A 24,138-nucleotide genomic window follows, 5' to 3' on the forward strand; every position below is an offset into this window, starting at 1 on the left:
GAGGAGTAGCAAGGGCGGTGGTGGTGGGGGGGTGCAGTGCCTCGTGAAGTGGTGGGAAGTGGTGAGGTGGAGTGAGAAGTTTTGCGGGGTGGTGAGGTTGCGGTGGCATGACGTGTCGAGGAGATGCAGGCTGAGTGCACCTGCACTCCAGCCTTCCTTTCCTGCCCGTCCTCTCCCTCAGTGAAACGCTGCTTCACTACCGTCTTTCTCCTCTTCATTGGTGGTGGAGCTGTACAGCGAGGTGGTGGTGGCTTGCGATTGCTGTCACTCTCTGTTGAACTGTTGTCCTCCTCTGTAGTGGGAGAGTGGAACCACTCATCACCACTCTCCTCACTACTCCCCACCATACTCCCCACCTCCTTGTCACTCTCTCCCCCACAGGAAAACAGGTCCAACCTAATCTCCGGGCTGGTGAGTGGCCTATGGGGCCAGAGAGGGCGGCGCCGGGTGGGGGTAGGGGCCCAGAGAGAGGGGGAAATTGGACGTCCACTCATCGCGGAAGTGCGCGGTGTACTGACGTATGGGGTGTATGAGAGGGTACAGTAGGTCAGTCTGGAGACGTTCAGAACGTTCGTTCACTTCCCCAAATTTTTCGCTATTTTTTTATAGGCTGCGCGCAGATGACGCCGGTGGCCATTTGTTGGGTAAATGTCATTCAACGCCGGCGGACACAGAGGGTTTATGGTGGCAGGTGCTTATTTAGCTTATTCAGAGAGAGAGAGAGAGAGAGAGAGAGAGAGAGAGACCGTCTTTTAGCAAGTCAGATCGCATAATAGCTGTCTGCAAACAGTGGGTAGGAAAACCAAGTAGTAATAAACAACTATAGTAAGTCAGATTGAAATACTTCTGTACCATTCTATCAATAATATGTTCCTCGGTTTAGTGAGCAGCTTTGCAATCTTTACATTCTGATTACATTGTTTTACTTTTACAGTGAATGCGAATATCTATATTCGCCAAGTCGATAGAGAGATGGTCTAATGTTCCAGCGGAAGCAGTACAATACTTCCTGACTGGGACACTAAAGGGTTTCAAGGATTTGAATTTCACTAAGCAGATTTTACTGATCTACCATAAGACATGCAAACCTCTCTGGTGAGGTGAATCACCTTGTGGTGGCAGGCCTTAAGTGTGGCTGGGACTACCAGCTACTCTGGAGGCGTGCCCACCTTCGTAGTGTTTGACATTTGTCGGCCTTGTGGACCAAGCACCTCCCCCCCACCTGGTTCACTGGTAGAGGAGGCCTGCTGGTGATGTTCCTTGTCACTGCCTATCTTCCATCTTGGGCGGGGGTTTTGCATCCCCAAGTGTTTGCCATGTGTAGGGTCCCATACGTCTGGGAAATGGAAGTCCTGGGGGGTTGAGTGATGATGCATGATGCGCCCTGCAGCTAGACACACACCTCTTTGGTCCACTGTTCTAGCTGGACAGGCAGTCTGATTGGGTTCGACCAGGTCAATCAGCTGGTCACTTGTTAGCTATGGCCAAATAAACCATTGAGGGGCCTGGTGGCTCCTAACATCCAGCAGTCACCCTTGTCTAGTTCCCCTGGTGGTTACCATCGTAAACTCTCAACACTTCTGTGGTTGCCAATGGTGTTGTGCTTGGCTTATGACCGCCCCTTGTTGGGCTCCATGGTGGGTGGAGAGGTTGGAGGGTGAAGATTTGTTTGCTATTGATGGCTTCTTCAAATAAAAATGTTGTTGACGATGCTGCATCTGTCCACGAACAATCTTTATATGTTTCATCCATTATTGCTACTCTGGAGCCTTAACAAGCCCCTGGGAGCTTTCCTATGTTCCAGCATCCAACTGGGACTGGGAGGTGGTCACATCAGGTAGATGTGGCTCTGAGGTCAGGCCCAGATGAAAAAGTTCCTGCATCATACATGAAATAAAAGGATTGAAATTCTCTGTTGGTAGGGCAGTGCAAGATACAGTATTGATTATTATTTTTTTTACACTGTGCCTTGGATTCTGCTTGTAGAAGAAAACCTAAAATATCTTCTCAGGGGGTTAGAAGCAGCCTTGTTATGGTGTCCTCCCCAAAAGAGAGCTCCTGAGTACTGGTTCTGACCTGTATATCTGTGCTGACGTTGTCTGCATTCCTCATGCTGCCTTTAACCAATTAAATGGAGTCATTTTTTCTCATGACCTGTAATGGGCTCTATAACAGCCCGTGTTGCCTAAAGACAAAGAGGGAGAGCCTCTCTTTGGCTTAGTTGTATTGTGTGCACGTATGGAGCATGAGGGCCTGAGATCTAATCTCGGTCAAACCACTAATGAATTTATTAAGTTTGCCTTCGGTTAGTACATTGGTTGGCAGTGGTGTGGGATGTGAGGTGAGGCTTGGAGGGCAATAGTGTTGTTGGTTAGCTGACAGTGTCTTAGTCCTTACATCCCAGGGATGAGCTGTTTGGTGTGGTCTACAGTGTCCCCAATGGTGGCCTCCGATGCTACGCTACTGTATGTTCGAAACTCACCAAATTAATCACCAGGGGGATAAAAGAGTGATGTGATCGGGTCTATAAAAGCCCATGTTGCCTAGAAGCAAAGCAGGGGATCCTCTCTTTGACTCAGTGGTATCGTGCGTGTGTATGGAGCACGAGGGCCTGAGATCGAGTCTCGGTTAGACCAGTGATTAATTTGTTAAGTGCCATGTCGGTTATTACATCCCTACACCAATACTCAGAGCCACGGGTGTTGGAAGAAGTGCAATCGTCTTATGTGGTGAATGTTGAGCTTCTACAGAAGAAAATAAAGGATGTCCTCACCCCAGACCTGACTTTGTTCCTGACATTTGACAAGTAAGCCTTGCATGCTTCTGTGAAACTCCCTTGGCTGTGACTTCCAGTGAAGCCATAAGTGCCAGTGCCAATGCGGTGTTTCCACTGTCAGGGTTATGGACATGTTAGCCACTTTTTTTGCTGTGCACAGTCCGGCCTTCATGGTATGTGCATCCTGTGGCGAGCCAAGCCATATCAGTAATTGTCCAGGACCCCTTAATTGCTACCACTGTGGGGATCCTCATGCTCTATCTTGAAGAAATTGTCCTCGATACTGTCTGGAGAAGGAGATTTTCTCCATTTGTACACGTGAGAGGGTTTCGTTTCCTGACGGGAAAAGGAGAGCCCCAGACATGCTATCCATTTTTGAATGCCTATGTGCCACCCTGTGTCTCAGAAACTGCATCAACCCATTCTATTGCTCACTTCTCCATCTAATGATTTCTTGGATGCTGTCCCTGAGACTAGTACTGCATGTAGGACTGGTGTTTGCCACCCATCTACTCCGACTGTTTCTGTCTTCACTTCGGTGGCTGAAGGTTTGCTCACTTCCGTGCTGATGGCAGCTGTCCACATTGATGTCTCTCCTTGTCAGGACTTGTCTATCATGCCCTAAGTTCCACCTGACCCAGGATAACGTCATCGAGTTTCCACAGAGATTTTTGAGCCTGAATACCGTCCACCTTACATCTCTGTTTTGGAGCCTTGTGTCCACCTACCTGCAGTTCCCTCTGCTCTGGAGGCTGTGGGCCTAGCCAGGTGGAGGCTGAAGTTCATGGTTTGCCTTTACTCCATTTCCCACCAGGGGATGGTCTAGCACAGACCGCTGGTGCATCAGTTCTACTGCATACCATATTATCCTCTCTGAGTTATGATCCTGTCTACTCAGCTTCTGCTTCTTGGGCTTCTAGTGGTGGCATTAGCCATTCTTCATCATCCAAGGCGGCCTCCAAGCCACCTTCCAAGTAAACTGTTGTTGCAACTCATGGGAGGGGTGTTGTAAAACTTTCATCTTCTTCGTCCTCACGTTTGCCTTCGAATGTTCGGCATAGGGTGTGGGTTTCTGGTTCCAGGCAGCCTTTTCATAATGGCCTTCCTAAGCATCAATCCAAGCCCACTTGCTTGTCAAGAGTTGTAAAGTCGCGCCTCTTAACCTGATCCATCCTACACAATGGGTTCTATCATTCAGTGGAATTGTCGGGGTTTAAGTGCCAGCTGTGAGGGACTGTCATCTTATTACGCAATTTTATCCCATATGCATGTGCATCCAGGAGACCATGGTTGGTGGAGCTGTTCCTTCCGGTCCTTACATCTACCATGCCTTTTATTCTGATCCTGTAACAGGCCAAGCTCGTCATGGAGGTGCTGCTGTCTTCCTTTACCAGGATGTTCCATTCACTCGTTAGGACATTTCCACTCCCCTTCAGGCTGTTGCTGTCCAGGTGTTTTTACACCTTTGGTATATAGTTTGTAGTCATTATTTTCCTCCTAGTGCTACGGTCGAAAGGGCGAATCTGGAGGACTTAGTGCATGGCCTTTCTTTCTTTCTGTTACTAGGAGATATGAATGGTCATAATCCACTGTGGGATGAACCTAGGCCAATCCTCGGGGTGTTATGCTGGATTCCTTAGTGGAAAAGGAGGAGTTGGCTGTTATAAACTCCAATGAGATAACTTACCTCCATATCCAGACTGTAATTTTTACAGCAATTGATTTGTCCTTGTGCTCAGCTGATGTTGTTTTAGATTTTAACTGGGATGTGTTGCCATATGTGTTTGGCAGTGACCAATTACAATTACTTTTAACTTCTGCTGAAGAGGGATCGCACTCTCGTGTTCTTCACTGGCGTCTGTGTAAGGCCGACAGGCCACTTTTCATGGAAGTAAGTTTAATTGCCCATTCTATCAATGAGTTTGGCTGTCTTCCTGAGGCGGTGTAGTATTTCACTGGCGTGTTACATTCACCAGCCCCCTCTTATCTATTCCAAAATGGGGGGTCAGTTTCCTACACTCCTGGTTTCTAGGTGGAACCCTGAGTGCAGTTCCACAGCGAAAACCTCCTCTCGACTTTGTCACCACTGTGGGTATCCTCAGTATTTGGTGGCTTATCAGACGGTGCCAGCCCATATGAGGTGGGTTTTAAAGGAAGCCAGGTGTTCATCCTGGAAGGGTTATGTTTCCTTCATCATTTCAAGGATTTCCCTCACTTACGTGTGAAACTGGGTAAGGAAAATGACAGGAAAATTTTCTATTCCCTCCCATCAAGCTTTAGCTGAAGCAGGTTGCTTGTTGATCATTTTGCCAGTGTGTCACAGAAAGATACAGATTCGCCTTGGGCTTGCCAGCATCGGCACTTAGTCTTGTGGTCTCAGTTTTGCCCCTTCTGGGGGAGAGTCTTATATTGACCTCTTTTATATTTCTGAACTCCAGGCTACGCTGTCACAATATCATGATTCCTCTCCTGGCTGTGATGATATTCCGTATGCCTTTTTACGTCACGTGTCTGATTAGTCCCTTTCATTTTAACTGTCATTGTTTAATAAAATCTGGTGTACTGGTGAATTTCTGTCTAGTTGGGGTATTGCTGTACTTATCCCCATCCCCAACCCAGGTAAGGACCACCCACACGCGACGAATTATCAGCCCATTTCTGACTTCCTGTATGTATAAGGTCTTGGAAAGATGGTCAGTATTAGGCTTGTGTGGTTTTTAAAGCGATGTGACTTCTTATCCCCTGTCCACTTTATATATATATATATATATATATAATGAATGGAAGAAGGAAAAACAAAGAAAAAAAAAAGTCCATCTGCCTAAAGGCATCCTCCATTCATAAAATACTTATAACAGTTGGATTTAAATTCAAGTGGATTAAATGTTTGTGGGACGCAACTCCCAGGAAGTGAATTCCAGAGAGTAGTAGTTCTGGGGATAAATGAATTTTGATAAGCAGAGGTTCTGCACTGCGGGGGTGAGACTGTGAGTTAATAGGCGCTCCCAGCTACCCGAGTATTTCGGGAGAAAACATAAAGGGGAGGGACAATTGAAGCCAGTTCGTCAGAGCACTTACGGTAAAAATATTGATAAAATAATGCTAAAGAAGGAACATCTGTACATACTATGGTTTTCATAGTGCTGTCTACCTGTAAAACCCTACTGTCCTTGGGATATTCTGTCTGAGACTTTCTCCATGAACCAGCACCAGGCCATGGTCTTCTTCGGCCTGGAAAAAGCAAACGACACTGCCTGGCGTCATGGCATTTTACATTCTCTCCCTGAGTTTGATCTTTGAGGGCGCTTGCCTACTTTTATTCAGCAGTTTTTATCTAACCTTTTTATGAGGGTCCAAGCAGGAGCAGTGCATTCTAATGATAGTGTGATTAGTGTACTTCCTGATGATGTACGTGGTTCACTGTGCGTAGATGACTTTTTAATTTCCATCACTGCATATAGAATGTCTCTGATAGAGAGAAAGCTGCAGCTGGCTCTCAGAAGTACTGTGTGGGTCGAGTCTCCTGGTTTCCGTTTTCCTTAACTCATCTCGTCCCTCATATATCTTCCACTGACCCTTCTCGCAGCTGAGCATTTCAGAGAAATTCTCCTTTTTTTAAACCTTAATATCTCAGCTAATATTTAACAAAAACTGAAAAACTAAGTCTCATAATAATCACCAAACATTTGACGTCAGGATAATCGCCCAAGATTGTCCGTTAAGTGCGTGTAGTCACAGAGAGTGAAGAGGGAAAGGGGGCAACTTTTGCTGTTTTTTTTTTTTTTTTTTGCCCGTCTGTATATGTGGTTGAAGTGCAGCGGCACAACTAAGGCTTATACTAGCTTTCTACTACTACTACTACCACCACTGCAACTACCACTACTACTATTACTGGTCCTGCTACTACTAGTACTACTACTACTATCACTACTATTACCACAACTACTACTACTACTACTACAACTACTCTACTACTAGTACTACTACTGAAATGATAGCAGCAGCATCACTTTCCCCCTCTGACTTCCTCATGGCTGAAATTAAATTTTCTTCAGCTGATGTATTTTCTGCTATCACTGGCCTTAATACTAACAAGGCACATGGGTCTGATGGAGTCCCTCGTGTTGTCCTCAAGAACTGAGCTTCTGTGCTTACACCTTGCCTAGGTAAACATTTCCGCCTCTGCCTGTCAACTTGTACCTTCCCTTCTTGCTGGAAGTTTGCTCTCATTCAGCCAGTCCCAAAGAAGGGTGACCATTCCCAACCCTCTAACTATCGTCCAATTGCATTAACATCCTTTGTCTCAAAAGTTTTCGAGTCAATTCTTAACAGAAAAATTTTAAAACATCTTTCCTATCACAACCTTCTTTCTGATCGTCAGTATGGGTTCCGTCAGGAACGCTCCACTGGCGATCTTCTCACCTACCTTTCAGACTCCTGGTCATCCTCCTTTTGGGACTTTGGCAAAAGCTTTGTCATCGCACTTGACATCTCAAAGGCTTTTGATCGGGTCTGGCATAAACCTTTAATTTCCAAACTGCCCTCTTACGGTTTCTATCCTTCTATCTGTGCCTTCATCTCTAGCTTCCTTTCTGGTCGTTCTATAGCCGCTGTTCTAGACAGCCATCGTTCTTCTCCTAGATCTATCCACAGTGGTGTTCCTCAGGGCTCTGTCCTATCACCAACACTCTTCCTTTTATTCATCAATGACCTTCTAAGCTGTACACATAACCCTTTCCACTCGTATGCTGATGATTCCACCCTTCACCTTTCCATTCAGTTCCCATAAAGTCCATCTCAGCAGTTACTTCAGCAAACAAGGGATGAGGCTATGGCAAACCTAATGTATGATTTGGCTCGTACTTCTGACTGGGGTAAAAGTAATCTTGTTTATAATGCATCAAAAACTCAGTTTTTACACCTATCAACGTAATATAATCTTCCAGAGGAATAACCACTAATGTTTAATAATATCCAGCTCAAACCTGCATCATCCTTGAAGATGCTTGGGCTTTCATTCACTCGGGACTTATCTTGGAAAAATCATATTGCATCTCTTGTAAAATCTGCTTCCAAGAGATTAGATGTGCTAAGCCGACTCCGTACCTTCTTTACCCCTGCACGGTTGTTGACTTTATACACGGGTTTTATTCACCCCTGTGTAGAGTACAACTCTGTGTGGGGAAGCTCCCCACATACAGCTCTTCTCAATAGGGTGGAGTCTAAGGGTTTTTGTCTCATCAACTCTCCCTCTCTTATTGGCTCCCTTCAACCTGTCTCTTCACTGCACTGTTGCATTTTTATCTCTATTCTGTTGCTACTTCAATGGTCGCTGCTCCTCTGAACTGTCTCCTTGCCTTCCTCCACCTCTACGACGGGTGCAACAAACTCTCATCCCTTTTCTGTCCAACTCTCTAATGCAAGAGTTAACCGTTACTCCCAGTCCTTCATTTAAGCAACAAGTCAACCCTGGAACTATCTCACTCTGTCTGTATTTCCTACTTCCTATGATCTTCAGTCTTTCAAACGCAGTGTGTCCAGGCATCTCACAATGAACAGATCTTGAATTTGGCTCTCTTTTGTGTTTTTTTTTTTCTTGGAAGGAACGGTTTTCGGGCCCCTGTCCTTTTGGTTCCTTCTTTCTTGCATAAAAAAAGAAGACATGATAACAGTGAAAGACGACACAACACCCCTAGGAGGCGACAACAGAGGGATAGGTGAAGCGTATGGGGTGTCTGTACCACATGGGCACAAGTGCTGGGTAGCCATGCGCCCCTAATCCCTGTAACCGACCCGACCCATACACCTCAGCCCGGGCTCACTCCATTCTCGCCAGCCCAACCTGCATCAGGATCGAGGTACCGCTGAATCCTACTCTCCTTACAACCCCACGGAGACGGCCTCAAGCCACTCCACTACTGAGACGGCCTCAAGCTGCTCCACACTCGAGATGGTCTCAAGCCACTCCACACATGAGATGGCCTCCAGCCGCTCCACATACGAGAAGGCCTCAGGCCGCTCCTGCACTAACGAGACGGCCTGAAGCCACTCCACAAGGACTACCTGCAGAGTTGGTAGCAGTGTTGAGGACAAAGCACCAGCGACGGCCTCCTGCCGTGCCTACAAATGACAGATGGCCTCCAGCAGCTGTATGACAGCACATCGTCCTCCCGTGTCCACCTGCCATAGTACCGGTCTCCAGCCAGGGAGTCCACCACTGTCCTGGTGCCAGGGCCCTGTAGTGTCCCTGAGGACCGCAGCTCCTGGATCCCCGACAGTGCCCTCGGCTCCCCGGGACAAGAACCTCCCCACTCCCAGCCAAGGTGATGTGGACCCTCCATCCAGTGGCTCAGAAGGCGTCTGGAGGAATTGTTTGGCCTTTACCCCGCAAGCCAGACCTCTGTCCTCAGCCCCCAGCACCCGGGGCCTTTCATCATGCCTACAGGGGATGACATCAACCTACCTGGACTTTGTGTAACAGTACGAGAATATACAGTGAAAGTGCCAACAGTGAAATCATTAAGTGGCCATGATCAGACAGTGCCTTAAAGTGCAGCGTGATAGAAGTAAGGCTCCCGTACCCAAAGTAGTGATATTAAGATTCAACAAACTTCCCCCCACTCCTTGCACTTGTGACAACCTAGATTCTCCCCTCCCCCCCTCTCTGTGTGGTCCCTGCAACAATGTTCAGGTATTGCCCCCAGCCCCAAGTGATCATCACAAGGTCGGACTTATGGACCCTCACGTAACCCGGAGCCAGTGTTCATAGAGACTGAATATAAGTAAATATCCTGAGTCACCTAGAATCACACTGTGAACTGTAACACCCTATACTGTGAACTGTACTGTGGACTATACTGTACTCCCGAGGTGGATGGAAAGCTGATGACAGGGAGTGCTGGAGCTCCCATTTCATCAGACCTCAAGACTAGTTCCTGACCATCCCCCTTTGCTGAATTTTTCAGTGTCTCAGTTTCACAGAGAGTAGGCCAGCATGCTCTCCAGTACAAATTTCTCTATCTACACCAAACTACATGCACAGTACACACTACACTTCCTATTCAAAATTCAACAAAAATGGCGTCTCTTCATCAAGCCTCGGAGTCCCCAGGGGGGGGGGACCATAAATGCCCCCACCATCCGCCCCTCTCCCGATGACGACTCGAGGTGCCTGGAACCACTGTCTGACTCTCTTCTTCTTCATTTCTGCAACATTCACGGCCTTTCGTCTAACTTTCGCTCTGTTGAGCACCACCTCTCCTCCTCTAAACCTCACCTTCTTTTTCTAACGGAGACTCAGCTGTCTGAGGCAACTGACAGCAAACCCTTTTCTTTATCCTCTTACTTTCTCTATACTCATTTCAAAGCCAAAGGTGGCTGTTGTGTATATATACGCAACGACTTATCTTGCTCTCGTGTTCCTGAACTCGATTCTTCTGAATTCTCTACACTCTGGCTTCGGCTTTCCTGTCTTTCTCTGACTAAATATATCCGTGCTGTTTACTTATCACCTAATTCTACTGACTATCAAAAATTCTTCGACTATCTTACTTCTACGATGGAACACATTCTATCCATTTCTCCTTTCTCTGAAATCTCCATTCTAGGAGATTTCAATGTTCACCACCACCTTTGGCTCTCCTCTCCTTTCACGGATCCACCTGGTGAACAAGCCTACATCTTTTCTATCCTTAATGACCTAGAGCAGCTTGTACAGCACCCTACCTGTATCCCTGACTGCCTTGGAGAGAGCTTCAACATACTTGACCTCTTCCTCACAACTAATCCTTCTGCTTACTCTGTTAATCTTTTCTCTCCGTTGGGCTCCTCCGATCACAACCATATTATCTTAACCTGTCCTATCACTCCGGTACAGCCTGTGGACCCTCCAGGGAAACGTCGTCTGTGGCATTTTGGAGCCGCGAACTGGGAGGCCCTCAGGCAGTACTTCTCTGATTTTCCCTAGAATGAATATTGCTTCCATGGTTGGGAGCCATCTGAGTGTGCCTTGTGCATTATGGAGGTTATTCTCTCGGGCATGGAAGCATACATTCCTTTCTCATATCCTTTGACTAATGCAAGAAATCCTTGGTTTAATCACGCTTGCTTTAATGCTGTCCGCAACAAGGAGAGGGCCTACAAAAGGTACCGGAGCCAACCCACCCCTGAATCACATCATCTTTACGTTTCTGCCTGGAATCGTGCTAAGTCTGTTCTTCACTCTACTAAAAATAATTTCATCCATACTAAATGCTCTCAACTCTCCAACTCGAATTCTTCCTGCTCCTTCTGGCACCTTGCCAAAAATCTTTCTAACAACTTTACCTCATCATCCTTCCCTCCTCTTTTCTACTCTGATGGTTCTGTAGCTATTTCTTCTACTGATAAAGCAGATCTCTTTGCACAGACTTTCTCCTCCAATTCCACCTTAGACGATTCCAGTGCTGTTCCTCCATCACTTCCCCCCTCTGACTTCCTCATGGCTGACATTAAAATTTCTTCAGTTGATGTATTTTCTGCCATCACTGGCCTCAGTACTAACAAGGCATATGGGCCTGATGGGGTCCCTCCTGTTGTTCTCAAGAACTGTGCTTCTGTGCTTACACCCTGCCTAGGCAAACTCTTTCGCCTTTGTCTGTCAACTTGTACCTTTCCTTCTTGCTGGAAGTTCGCTCTCATTCAGCCAGTCCCAAAGAAGGGTGACCACTCCCAACCCTCCAACTATCGTCCAATTGCTTTAACGTCCTGTATTTCAAAAGTTTTTGAGTCAATTCTAAATAGAAAAATTTTAAGGCATCTTTCCTATCACAACCTTCTTTCCGATTGTCAGTATGGGTTCCGTCAGGGACGCTCCACTGGCGTTCTTCTCACCTACCTTTCTGACTCCATGTCATCCTCCTTTCGGGACTTTGGCGAAGGCTTTCCCATTGCACTTGACATCTCAAAGGCTTTCGATCGAGTCTGGCATAAATCTTTAATTTCCAAACCACCCTCCTACGGTTTCTATCCTTCTATCTGTGCCTTCATCGCTAGCTTCCTTTCTGGTCGTTCTATAGCCGCTGTTGTAGATGACCATCATTCTTCTCCTAGGTCTATCAGCAATGGTGTTCCTCCGGGCTCTGTCCTATCACCAACTCTCTTCCTTTTATTAATCAATGATCTTTTAAGCTGTACATTTAACCCTATCCACTCATAGGCTGATGATTCCACCCTTCACCTTTCCATTCGGTTCCCGCAACGCCCATCTCAACAGTTACTTCAACAAACAAGGGATGAGGCTATGGCACACCTAATGTCTGACTTGGCTCGTATCTCTGACTGGGGTAAAAATAATTTGGTTGTTTTTAATGCATCTAAGACTCAATTCTTACACCTATCAACCCGACAAAATCTTCCACAGGTATACTCACTAATGTTTAAAAATATTCAGCTTAATCCTGCATCATCCTTGAACATGCTTGGGGTTTCATATACTCGGGACTTATCTTGGAAAGATCATATTACATCTCTTGTAAAATCTGCTTCCAAGAGATTGGGTGTGCTAAGCCGACTCCACTCTTTATTTACCCCTGCACAATTGTTGACTCTATACAGGGGTTTTATCCGCCCCTGTATGGAGTACAACTCTCATGTGTGGGGAGGCTCCCCACATACAGCTCTTCTCAATAGGGTGGAGTCAGAGGCTTTTCGTCTCATTAACTCTCCTTCTCTTACTGACTCCCTTCAACCTCTGTCTCTTCGCCGCACTGTTGCATCTTTATCTCTTTTCTATCGCTACTTTAATGGTCACTGGTCCTCTGAACCGTCTGCTTGCATTGCTCCACCTCTACGACGGGCGCGTAGCACCCGTCTGGCAGCAAACTCTCATCCCTTTTCTGTCCAACTCTTTAATGCAAGAGTTAACCGTTACTCCCAGTCTTTCATTTATGCAACAGGTCAGCTCTGGAACTGTCTCCCTCTGTCTGTATTTCCTGCTGCCTATGATCTCCAGTCTTTCAAACACAGTGTGTCCAGGCATCTCAAAATGATCGGATCTTGAATTTGGCTCTCTATTGTATTTTGTTTTTCTCTTGGAGGGAAATGTTACTGCGGGCTCATGGCCTTTGATTCCTTCTTCCTCGCATAAAAAAAAAAAACTTTACACTGTGAACTGTACTGTGAATTGTACCACTCTGAATCGTGAACTGTGTCTGCCATGTATCCTGCGAGATACACTTACCCCTATTCAGCTGCCCTAGAATTGATGAGTCAAGAATACTGTGAGAAATCTTATTGTCCTTTTAGACCTGTAATGAATACACGTGTAAGGTGTTCCCTTGAGCTTTTATGCCCTGTTCCTCCTGTATTTGTATTATCGCCTCAGTCTTGAAAAGAACCCAGTACTAAGGGAAAGCGTTCTAAGGACGGGAAGCCGCCCTAAAAACATCTAGCATAACAACTATTACTATTACTACTACCACTACCGTACTACTACTTCTACCACTACTACTACATAAAACGTAAATAATAATATTGTGAACAAAACAGTTATCTACATACTAACTATAATCCACCATATTTCCCACTATAACTGATTTTTTTTCCGCCTGTGATTTGTACTTTTTCATCATAAATATGTACACACACACGAACACTTTCACTAAAAAAATATGGCACTGAGTTCATCATGAAACAAACTTTCTGCTTTCATTATTCACATAAATATACAACCCGCTACTGTGAGGCTTGCCCTACCACGCCTCCTCCTCCCTCCCTCCCTCCTCCACCTCCTTCCTTTCTCCACTTCCTACCTCCTCTTCCATCTACTCATCCATCCTATCCCCCTCTCCAGGATTGTCAATACCCTCTGAACCATTCTCATAATCATAAGCTGCAGATGAACGTACAGGGGGAAACGATGGGCGCACAGTGGAGGACTCAAGCGATCCACCCTCCTCATACAATGCATAAAGATCGACACTCATCATGGTGGCCGCTTTCCTCAGAGGAAGAAGCCACTTTCTTTACTCACAGTTGGCGATAATGTCACCTCGAGTTCTCTCCTTATCACACTGTCACTAAGGCCTTTTCTGGCCTTTGGACTATTTTGATGTCAAAATCAGTGGCTGCTAGTGCTCAGCCGAGGATCCGGATACGGGGAAATTTTTTTGTGTAGGTCTATCCATTACGGAGGTATATAGCTAACTGGAGTGACTCGGATGCATGCAGGAGGGTTGCCAGTGGCTGCGTGTGGTGAAAATATCCACGGAATAGTCAAACAATGCTGCGAAACACTAGATCATGTGTACATGCCACCCAGACATCCCTGTGCCATTATGTATATGTGTCACCTGGATGCCATGGGCTAACCCCTCCATGGCCGACCACATGGAATTTGTCATGCCCCACAGGCCGACCCCACAACCATTTTTCGAAATTTCGAAAATCAAGTTTTTTTTTTTGCCATATTGAAAAGGAAGTTCCAATGAACCTGGCAGTGCAAATTTCACTTTCCTAGACTCATCCGTGTGGCGAGCAATTGAACGCGGAAGTTGCGTATATTTAGGCAGCTGATACTAGTTACACATAGGTATTGCAGTCATGCAACATTGCACTTTTTTTTAAATAAAAAAACATTGTCATGGTGCTGAAAATTTGTGAAATAACTGGATATGTGTATTCTGAAGTTTTTCAGTACATAATAATAGTGAATGAAAAACGTATTATAAATTTATTTTGCATTTTTCGCTGTTTATTGTGTTTTTGGTAGTATCGACTTATTTTGTAGTGTGGGTGGTGGAGTTTGTTGGAAAATGGAGGAGAGAATTTCTGTTTTCAGACCTGAATGAGATAAACGTCACCCCTTGAGTGTACAAGCTGGACTGTGAGGGTTGAAATGTGAGACTATCTGATATTCCCACCTCACATGAGCTGATTAGCAAGAAGGGAAGGGAGGCCTTTCCACCCATGAAAGCATCACGTGAACACAGTAAACTTTCCTGTTATGCTTGTAAAAGGCAAACAATATATAAAATGATTCAAAACTGTACAAAAAACCTGAGCAAATACGTAAAGTTACCAAGACAATAATGTATTTTTTTCTTATCATGTCTTTTTTGTTTATTCCTGTATCTAATCGTAAACAGGGTGGTTGTGTGTGTTTTGTAGGGGAGGGCAAAGATGATATTTTCTGTCTGGGTCGAGATAATGGGTGTAACTGTGTGGGTTTAGGCATGGCAACGAGTGAAAAAAATCGCACATCCACTCGTCACAGCAGCAGGTGGTGAACTGACAAATGCGGTGTGACGTGTGAGAACATGAAGTGAAGGTCAGTCTCTTGTCCCAGATGTTCGTTCACAACCTAAAAGTTTTCACAGTTTTCTACACGTTGCACTAGTACAACTAGTACAACAAACCTGTATTTGCTGTTTATGCCTGTATTTATTCACGGTCGTAAACAGGGTGGTTGTGTGTATTTTGCAAGGGAGGACAAAGATGATATTTTCTGTCTGGGTGGAGATAATGGGTGTAGTTTTGCTTCTTTAGACATGGCCACGAGTGAAAAAATCGAAAATCCACTCATCACAACAGCAGGCTCAGAACTGCTTGATAGGGTGTATGGGAGTGTTGGGTAGGTCAGTCTCAAAACTTTCAGAACGTTCGTTCACTTCCCATTCTTTTTGCTGTTTTTTATAGGCTGCCCTCAGATGATGCCTGTGGCCATTTATTGGCTTAACGTCGTTCCACATGGGCGGCCACGGAGAGGTTAAAGACAGTGGCCATGCATTTTTGTCATCTCTGGGAGGTTCACCCAGACCCTGACTTGTATCTCCATGGTGGTAGAATATCCTGGATGGAAGACTGTTGGTTTCTATGTCTTCTATGGGTATTTGATAGACGATTAATTTAGGTTCCTCCTACTTGTTTGACATTCGTTCTGTTAAGGCAGCTTGTACTAAAGTTTTGAGTCTTCTGAGGGTTTTGGCTCATACTTCTTAAGGTTCTCACTGTCACACCCTCCTTCTCTTCTTACTGTCAGACCCTCCTCTTCCCACTGTCAGACCCTCCTTCTCTTCCCATTGTCAGAACCTCCTTCTCTTGCATGGGAACTTTATCCTTCCTAAACTTGAATATGGCTGTGAGACCTAGTTCTTTTCAAGATACCCATCATCAGTTGTTAGATTCAGTGGATCATGCTGGTGTACGTCCGACAATTAGGGCATTCAGGTCATCCCCGATTTCGAGTTTGTTGGTGCATGTTGATGCCTTCCCTTTGGATGTACATCACCCGTCACTGAAGATGAGGTGTTGGTACCGTCTTCACTGCCCACTGGACTCTGTTCCTTGTGCCATGGTATCCAAGCATTCCCGATCTTCTGTTTATGGCACTTGTCCTAGTTTCCCAAAGCCCTTTGGTTACATGGTGCGGTTTGTTATGTTAGCCCTCTCTGTTCCGCCCTCTCTGTTCCAAGACTAGCAGTTTGTCCACACTGCATCTTGAGGGTGGATTTTTGGCTACTCCCTCATGTGACAGTTCGTAGGTCTATTCTTGGTTTAAAAAAAAAAAAAAGCTCACTTTCCTCTCAGGTGTCCCTCTCTCTCTCTCTCTCTCTCTCTCTCTCTCTCTCTCTCTCTCTCTCTCTCTCTCTCTCTCTCTTTTAGAGCATGCCTCAGCTCAGGATGGCTCCATCCCTTTCTATACTGATGGATCTAAGACTGATACTGGAGTAGGCTTCAGTGTCGTCTGCCCTTCCTTCACACAGGGTGTAGCCTTCCTGGTATTGCTTCAGTATAAACGACAGAACTGACTGTGATTTTATATGCTTTCCAAATAATTTTATCCTCCTACAGTCTGTTGTTGTGATTTTTAATGACTCCCACCATGCTCTTTCTACAGTGGAGTCATCTAATTCATCCCACCCACTGGTTTTATCAATTTTAGAGTGGCTTTTTCTCCTTGGCCATAGTGGCTGTCACGTAGATTTCTGTTGGGTTCAAACACATGTTGGAGTGGAGGACATTGAGAGAGTGGATACATTAGCTAAAGCTACGTCATCTCAATGGCCCCCTACCAACTACCCGCTTCACGTTTCCGATATGACACCTTCCTTAAAGTATGCAATTCATACTTGTTGGCAGACACAGTGGGATGTGGTTGCTCGTGATAAATTAACCCTCTCATGCACAATAAATTTCAGTAAGTTTTCTGGTGCACGATTTTATCCGCCTGGCCGCCCAGGCCTGGCCGCCTGTGTGCGGCAAATAACATGTATTCTCGTCTTATTTTCGCCACCCAAACATCAATATACTGCCATGAAACGTATCTCATCTTATTCGTCGATGTTTGTTCTACTTGATAAGCACCACAAAAATAAAGGAAAACACGAAAACAACATAGGCGGCCGTGAATAATCATTTTGCTATGCCCATTTCACTTCCCAACATCATCATTCGATTGCTTTCCATCATACAGGAAAATGTTATTGGGAGTTTTGATAATTTCATCAGTTTTCTAATGACACAATTCCGGTTCTGATACGGTTTGTAGTTTTCGAGAAAATAGCCAAAAATGAAAGCCATTTTTGACAAACATTTAGGGAGCTTTTCTGAAGAACTTTTCTCGCACACCTTATGTTTTTATTGCACATTATGCAGAATTTCACGAGCTTGAGCACCACTGGTTTCGATACGCCTCATAATTTTCGACTAAATCGCCAAAAACGACTGGGTGCTCATGGCTGTGCATCACTTCTGTGATACGCGCATAGCATACGCTATATTCCCATCTACATAACAACGAATTGTTATCATAGATATTATTCTTATGCCCTGTACATACGTAGAATTTACTGCTCGTTATCATGGTTCTAACAGGAAATCGATAAATCCAATAGTTTTCGAGTAATTGGCCGACAAAATGAGATTACTCCTCCGAGCGCTTTCGACTTTTACCGCAAGCGGGAAAAAAAAAAAAAGTCTTCCCCCGCCATTTTTCTACAAAATATGCTCCCAAAGGCTTATATTCTGGCAATGAACATACATAAAATTTGCTGGTCTTTATCAGGTTTCTTACAGGAATCGATATGTCCAATGGTTTTCAAGTAATAGGACGACAGAGCTAGATTACTCTTCCGATCGCTACCTACTTTTACCGCAAGCAAAAAAAATAAAAACTGTCTTCCCCCTCCCCCCTTTGCCTGAAGACTATGCTCCCAAAGCTTTTTTTTTTTTTTTTATGTGCATACTAATATCTTCTAGTTTTTTTTTTTTTTAATTGTTATACCCTACCACACATGAACACTACTTTGTTCTAGTTACTGCTGATGAAGCTGTACTTTCTGTCATATGTGTAATACGTAGGGGAAAATGGATATTTGTGTGAAAGTTATAGGGGTACTGATAATAGGTCAATATACATATCAACAAAATTCGGAGAACTCACTTTCTCCAGGAATGTTGATGGGCCTGAAGGACCTTCTGGGATTTGAAGGTAAGGAGTAATGTAGTGTGTGTGTACACTCCACTAGGGAATACTTCTCTTGATATGGAACCGTTCAAAGCAATCACCCACACAAAGTGCCACATCACAAACAGGACACGGGGCACACCGCAGCCTCCTCCGGTTGGGGATCCTCTCCCGTCGATGGCCCAGTGTGTTATCCAACCGCACTCTGTCGTTGATGAATCGACGACGCTTTGTTGGATGTCCTCCAGGTGTTCCCCAGTCCTGTTGCCTGGAGGTGCAGCTGCAGGCCCAGGCATGGCAGTGGCAGCAGGTTCTCCCAGCGGACCAGGAACTGGTGATGGTTCTTTCAGCACCTGTGCTAGTCCTGCAGGTGATGGTGGCACTGACTCCTGTGCTGGCCATCCTCCTGGAGATGGTGGTATTGGCACCTGTGCTGGTGCTGGTGCAGGAGCCGATGGTCTTGGCACCTGTGCTGGTGCTGCAGGTGCAGGAGGTCCTGCTGGCCATCAGATTGGAATGTTAGGGGGATGGTAGATGATGTGCCCTGATGCGGGCCACTCTGCTTCATCAAAGTAGAGGAGCTTGTCCACTATCTCCACCACAAAGTCCAGCAGACTGACTGACCCACAAAAGCACTTCTTGTACAGGGTAAACGTGTTGAAAATGGCCATGTGGATGAAATAGAAGGTTATCTTCTTGGTTCATTTCACGGTCCGCCACTGCATGGGATAGTATTGGACCATCTGGTCGAAGTGGTCCACCCCACCCATGTGTCGATTGTAGTCCTCCACCATGAAGGGCTTGTCCATGGTCTTCTGGACATAGGTTGCCCTCCCGTCAGGACCCCTGGTCTTCCCTCGAACCTGCTTCTGGACGGTGCTTGTGCTGTGGAAGGTGGAGACCATGTTGATGATGCACTTGTCCTTCCACAGCAACATCATCACGTTGTCCTTGTGCATTGCTGTCATGCCCCCCTCTGGCAGGTTCTTGGTCCTGGTGATGTCCTGCAGCCGTTTTGGTGCTCCTCTTGCCAGGCATAAGGTCCCACACACGTAGGTTCCTGCGCTGAAGAGGCGTTCGCACAGGGATACAAAGTTATGATAATTGTCCATGTAAACTTGTATCCCTGATTCTTCAGCAGCTCTACAAGGCTCCACATGTTGGTCTCCAGTGCCTTCTTCTGCCCCATATACTCCTCGAAATTCCAGATGTAACCCGAGGAAGCCTCAGCCAGGATATAAAACTTGATAGAATATTTCGAGGGCTTCATGGGGTTGTAGATGCGGAAGCTGAGGCCCCCCTTCCATGCCAGCGAGCCCTCATCCAGGCTGAGGTGTTCCTCGGGTAAGTAGGTGTCCTGGAACCGCTGAAGGAGGTACTCCATCACCATGTGAACACTGATGAGCCAGTTGCGATTGTCCTGGGGTATACCAAGTGAGTTGAAGATGTGGAACTGTTTCAGGATGGCCCTGAAACGCCTCCCACTCATCACTTGTGGTGAAAGGGGCTAGTTATTGAGATGGGATCTCCTCCAGTAATGCCTGATGGTAGGCAGATTTATCACCCCCATGAAGAAGTACAGCCCCAGGAACTTGGCCATCTCCTCTTCATTGCAGATGAACCATGCAACCAACGCAGTCCGCAGGAATGATGTGTAGCTGTTGGTCTCATGGGTGAAATACATCAACAACTCCCTGGTGAAAAACAGCTGGAAGAACTGGTGAGAAGTTGTTGGCAGATCCACCCTCATTCCTGGGGATCCTGTGAAGGGCCCAGTAGCTGGTGTGAAAGGGCCACTGCTCCACCCTGGATCCTCTGTGACAACACCTCCCGCAGTGATGGCAGTGGGTTGGCCTACCGACACCTTTCTGCCTGTTCGGACACCCCTTTGCTGCCCCCCAAAGCCGGGCTGTGGACCATGCTGGCCTCATCGAGGTGGTGATGGTTCCGACAATTAGACTGTTTCCTGCTGCTGGAAAACGTTGGGGAGGATGAATGCTGTCGGATTCACCACCCTTGTCAACCGGGCAGGAAACGATGACACAGTCGCAGCCTGCACCAGTTGCACTGCAGACACTGCACCGTGTGCAGATGCCAGTGTCACGTTACTAGGCCCTGCTACCAGTGATGTGGGCTCAGCCAAGGAGGAACTGGAGGCAAGAGGAGGAGAGACCACGATGGCTGTTGAAGCAAGAGGTCCGAGCAAAGGCGATGCCTGTCATTCAATTGAAGACGATGGGTGGGCTGTTGGCTCCGACACTGGTTGTGGTGGTGTCTGCTCCCATCGTGGTAGGGGTGGGGGCAAAGCCTCCCGACCGGAACGACGTGGGACATCGTCCCAGTCCTCCTCACTTCAAGCATCGCTTAGCTCCTCCTCCTTCTCGCTCTCAATCTCCTCCTCGAAGAGAACCTTCTGCCACTCGTCAGAAGACAAACCCCACTTCTTCACTCTGGCAAGCACTTACATACAGGAAGTCAAGTATGAGCTCTTTAGGTTCTCAGCTGAAAAACAAGAGATATTATTCACTGTCATGCAACACCTTCCATTGAGTGTAACATTACACAAGTGATGTAATATGTTTCTATACGGCCAGTCGCTGCACCATTTACGAACAGTTCACATAAACGATAACTTTTCAGTGTCTTTTCACGGTCTCATAACTGTCCACTGGCATCATATATATATATATATATATATATATATATATATATATATATATATATATACATATATATATATATATATATATATATATATATATATATATATATATAGATAGATAGATAAAGATATATAGATAGACAGCTAGATAGATAGATTTTTTTTTTTCGGTCCTCCTTCCCCTAAGGCTCCCCCACACGGTATACTCCCTAACAATATATATGTGTATATATGTGTATATAGATAGATAGATAGATAGATAGATACACATATATATTTTTTCCTCCTTCCCCAAAGCTTCCCCCAACATATGATACAATATTTTCCACGAACACTCGTGGCACATATCACATTTTATATAGAAATCATAAATTTCAACAACTGTCTTAGCAAGGTACAGTACCTGTCCACTGACATCCATGGCTGTCCGGCATTGCAAGGTACAGTACCTGTCCACTGACTTCCCTGGTTCCTTGGCGTCCTTCCCTTCCCCAGCACACCTGCCGCTAAAGTATCGCTAACCAACGCTACGCACCAAAACGAACTCTTGCGGCACAGTTCACGTATGTTATACATAGAGTATACGTTATTACTAGAATATTTTGGTCAACTCTTAATTCTTTCAATAATCACTTTAATAAGTTATCATCCAACCCACCACTAAAATCTTCAGATGGTAACATTACAAATGACCCACGTGCAAAAGCAGATGTTTTTCCCAGTACATTTGCCAAAAATTCTACCATAGACGATGCCAGCCAGAACGTCCCAGCAATAGAACTTGACTCTCCCAAAATTTTTCGTATAATACAAAGATATGTAAAATCCATCCTAGACAATTTAACTACAAACAAAGCTCCAGGCCCAGATGGAATTCCGCCAATTGTTTTAAAAAAGTGTTCCCCTGAACTTGCCTCTGTTCTAGCTAAATTATTCAGATTATGCATACGTACTTCTTCATTCCCAAATTCATGGAAAGAAGCCAATATCCACCCAATTCCAAAGAAAGGGAGTTCTTCTGACCCCTCTGATTACAGACCAATAGCAGTTACATCTTCTCTTGGTAGGGAATTTGAAACTTTCATTAATAAGCACATTGTTAAACATCTTGAATCCAGCAACTTAATTAGTGATAGACAATATGGTTTTTGCCACGAAAGATCCACCATTGACATACTCAATTTCCTAACTCATACCATCCATCAATCAATTGACCTACATGGAGAAACTCATGCAGTAGTCCTTGATATTTCTAAAGCTTTCGACAGAGTATGGCACCGTTCCCTGCTGTCCACACTCCCTTCCTATGGACTAACAGCTTTTCTTCCTTTGATTTCCTCATATCTCAGTGACAGGAAAATAAGAGTAAAAGTAGATGATGTATATTCCAATTTCCACTCAATTAATGCTGGCGTGCCGCAGGGAACAGTTCTGGCGCCAACCCTGTTCCTGGTTCATATACACGATCTCTTATCTGTCACCCACAATCCCATCCACTCATATCCAGATGACTCAACACTACATGGTACATTCACACTCAGACACCCATTCACAAAGTCTAATATCTCTAACTCTCAACTCAGTACAACCATCTCCATAAATCAAGACCTATCTACGATCAATGAACGGGGACAAAACAACCTTGTTTCATTTAAAGCTAGTAAAACTAAATACATACAATTTACTTATAGACAGATATTTCCAGATTCGTATATTACCTTCATTACTACTAATAATTCCATCTCGAAAAGTATTGACATTCTCGGCATCTCACTTACCAATGCCCTTAGCTGGACCACTCATGTTATGTCACTTGCTAAAACCATCTAAAAGAAACTTGGACTACTGTACACAGTCCGTAACTTCTTCACTGACGAGCAGTTAGCTGTATTTTATACGAGTCATGTGCGCTTTCAGCTTGATTATTGCTCACCCTTGTGGAATAGATGTGGAGAGGTTGCATTAAAACAATTAGACAAAATTCAGAACAAGGCTGTTAGAATTATTGACAACCCTGCCATTACAAATAAACTACCTCCCCTACAAGTATGATGTAATGTTGCCTCCCTTGCATTACTTTACAGGTATTTTTATGGCAAATGCTCAGACGAAGTTGCGTCCATGGTGCCACCTGTCCATGGCTTCCCTTGTGCTACATGGGCATCTGGTAGTGCTCATGACTGGAATGTCACTCAGCCATATTGCAGAAATTCTGCCTATAAGAATTCTTTCATTTCCCGTACTGCATCTCTTTGGAACTCACTTCCTCAGAGTTGTTTCCCTCCAACCTTCAACCTACAGCTGTTCAAATCTAACTGTTACAGGTTTTTTATGAACAGAAGACACCAGTAATCTGGTGTATGGATTATTGTTTTTTTTTTTTTTTTAATTTCCTTCCTCTGTTCTGTTATTTAAAAAAAAAAAAAAAGTCAGACCAAGGTACAGTACCTGTTCAGTGACGTCCGTTGTTCGTAGGCGTCCCTATCTCCAGAGCACACCTGATGCTAAAGTATCGCTAACCAACACTATGCACCAAAACAAATACTCGCGGCACAGGTCATGTACATTCTACATAAAGTATAAGTTATCATTAAATGTCAGACCAAGGTACAGTACCTGTTCAATGATGTCCCTCGTTCCTAGGTGTCCCTGTGTCCAGAGCACACCTGCCGCTAAGGTATTGCTAACCTACACAATGCATCCTAACTTATGCCTTCATGAACACATGCGGCACATTTCACTCACACTTCACACTATATCATACACAAATACATGACCACCACAATGATTCCACCCCAACCTCTGCAATTATTCCCTTCCTTACTACGGTTCAACGTGACCGTGATGCAGCATCCTTCGCCAGGAGAGTACAATGCAACGCTATTTATTGGCACACACCACACTCCTTCACGAACACTCGCAGCATGTTTGATGTATATTTCACACAATTCCATACGCATTTACACTACCAGAATCACAATAATTCCATCCCTAAACACCTCTAATAATCCCTTCCTGACTATAAAGTGTACATGATGCCTGCCCCATTCCACAGTATGTTTTATGGCGTACGTAACACTTACTAGTTCCATTATTTCACCAAGCCAGCCACGATATCTTTCACACAGTATACAGTTTAGGCATTGGCTTCATTATATATGTATTTGTAATCACGCCATAGGGCCTGGGGGAGGCTGAGTGGCGAAAGTCCACCACAGTGAACACGCATCTTGCCTGTAGGCTTAATGAATGATA

The sequence above is a fragment of the Coenobita brevimanus genome, chromosome 48 (genome assembly GCF_032717465.1).
Source record: "Coenobita brevimanus isolate Jiangsu-jjx chromosome 48, ASM3271746v2, whole genome shotgun sequence".
Classification (NCBI taxonomy): domain Eukaryota; kingdom Metazoa; phylum Arthropoda; class Malacostraca; order Decapoda; family Coenobitidae; genus Coenobita; species Coenobita brevimanus.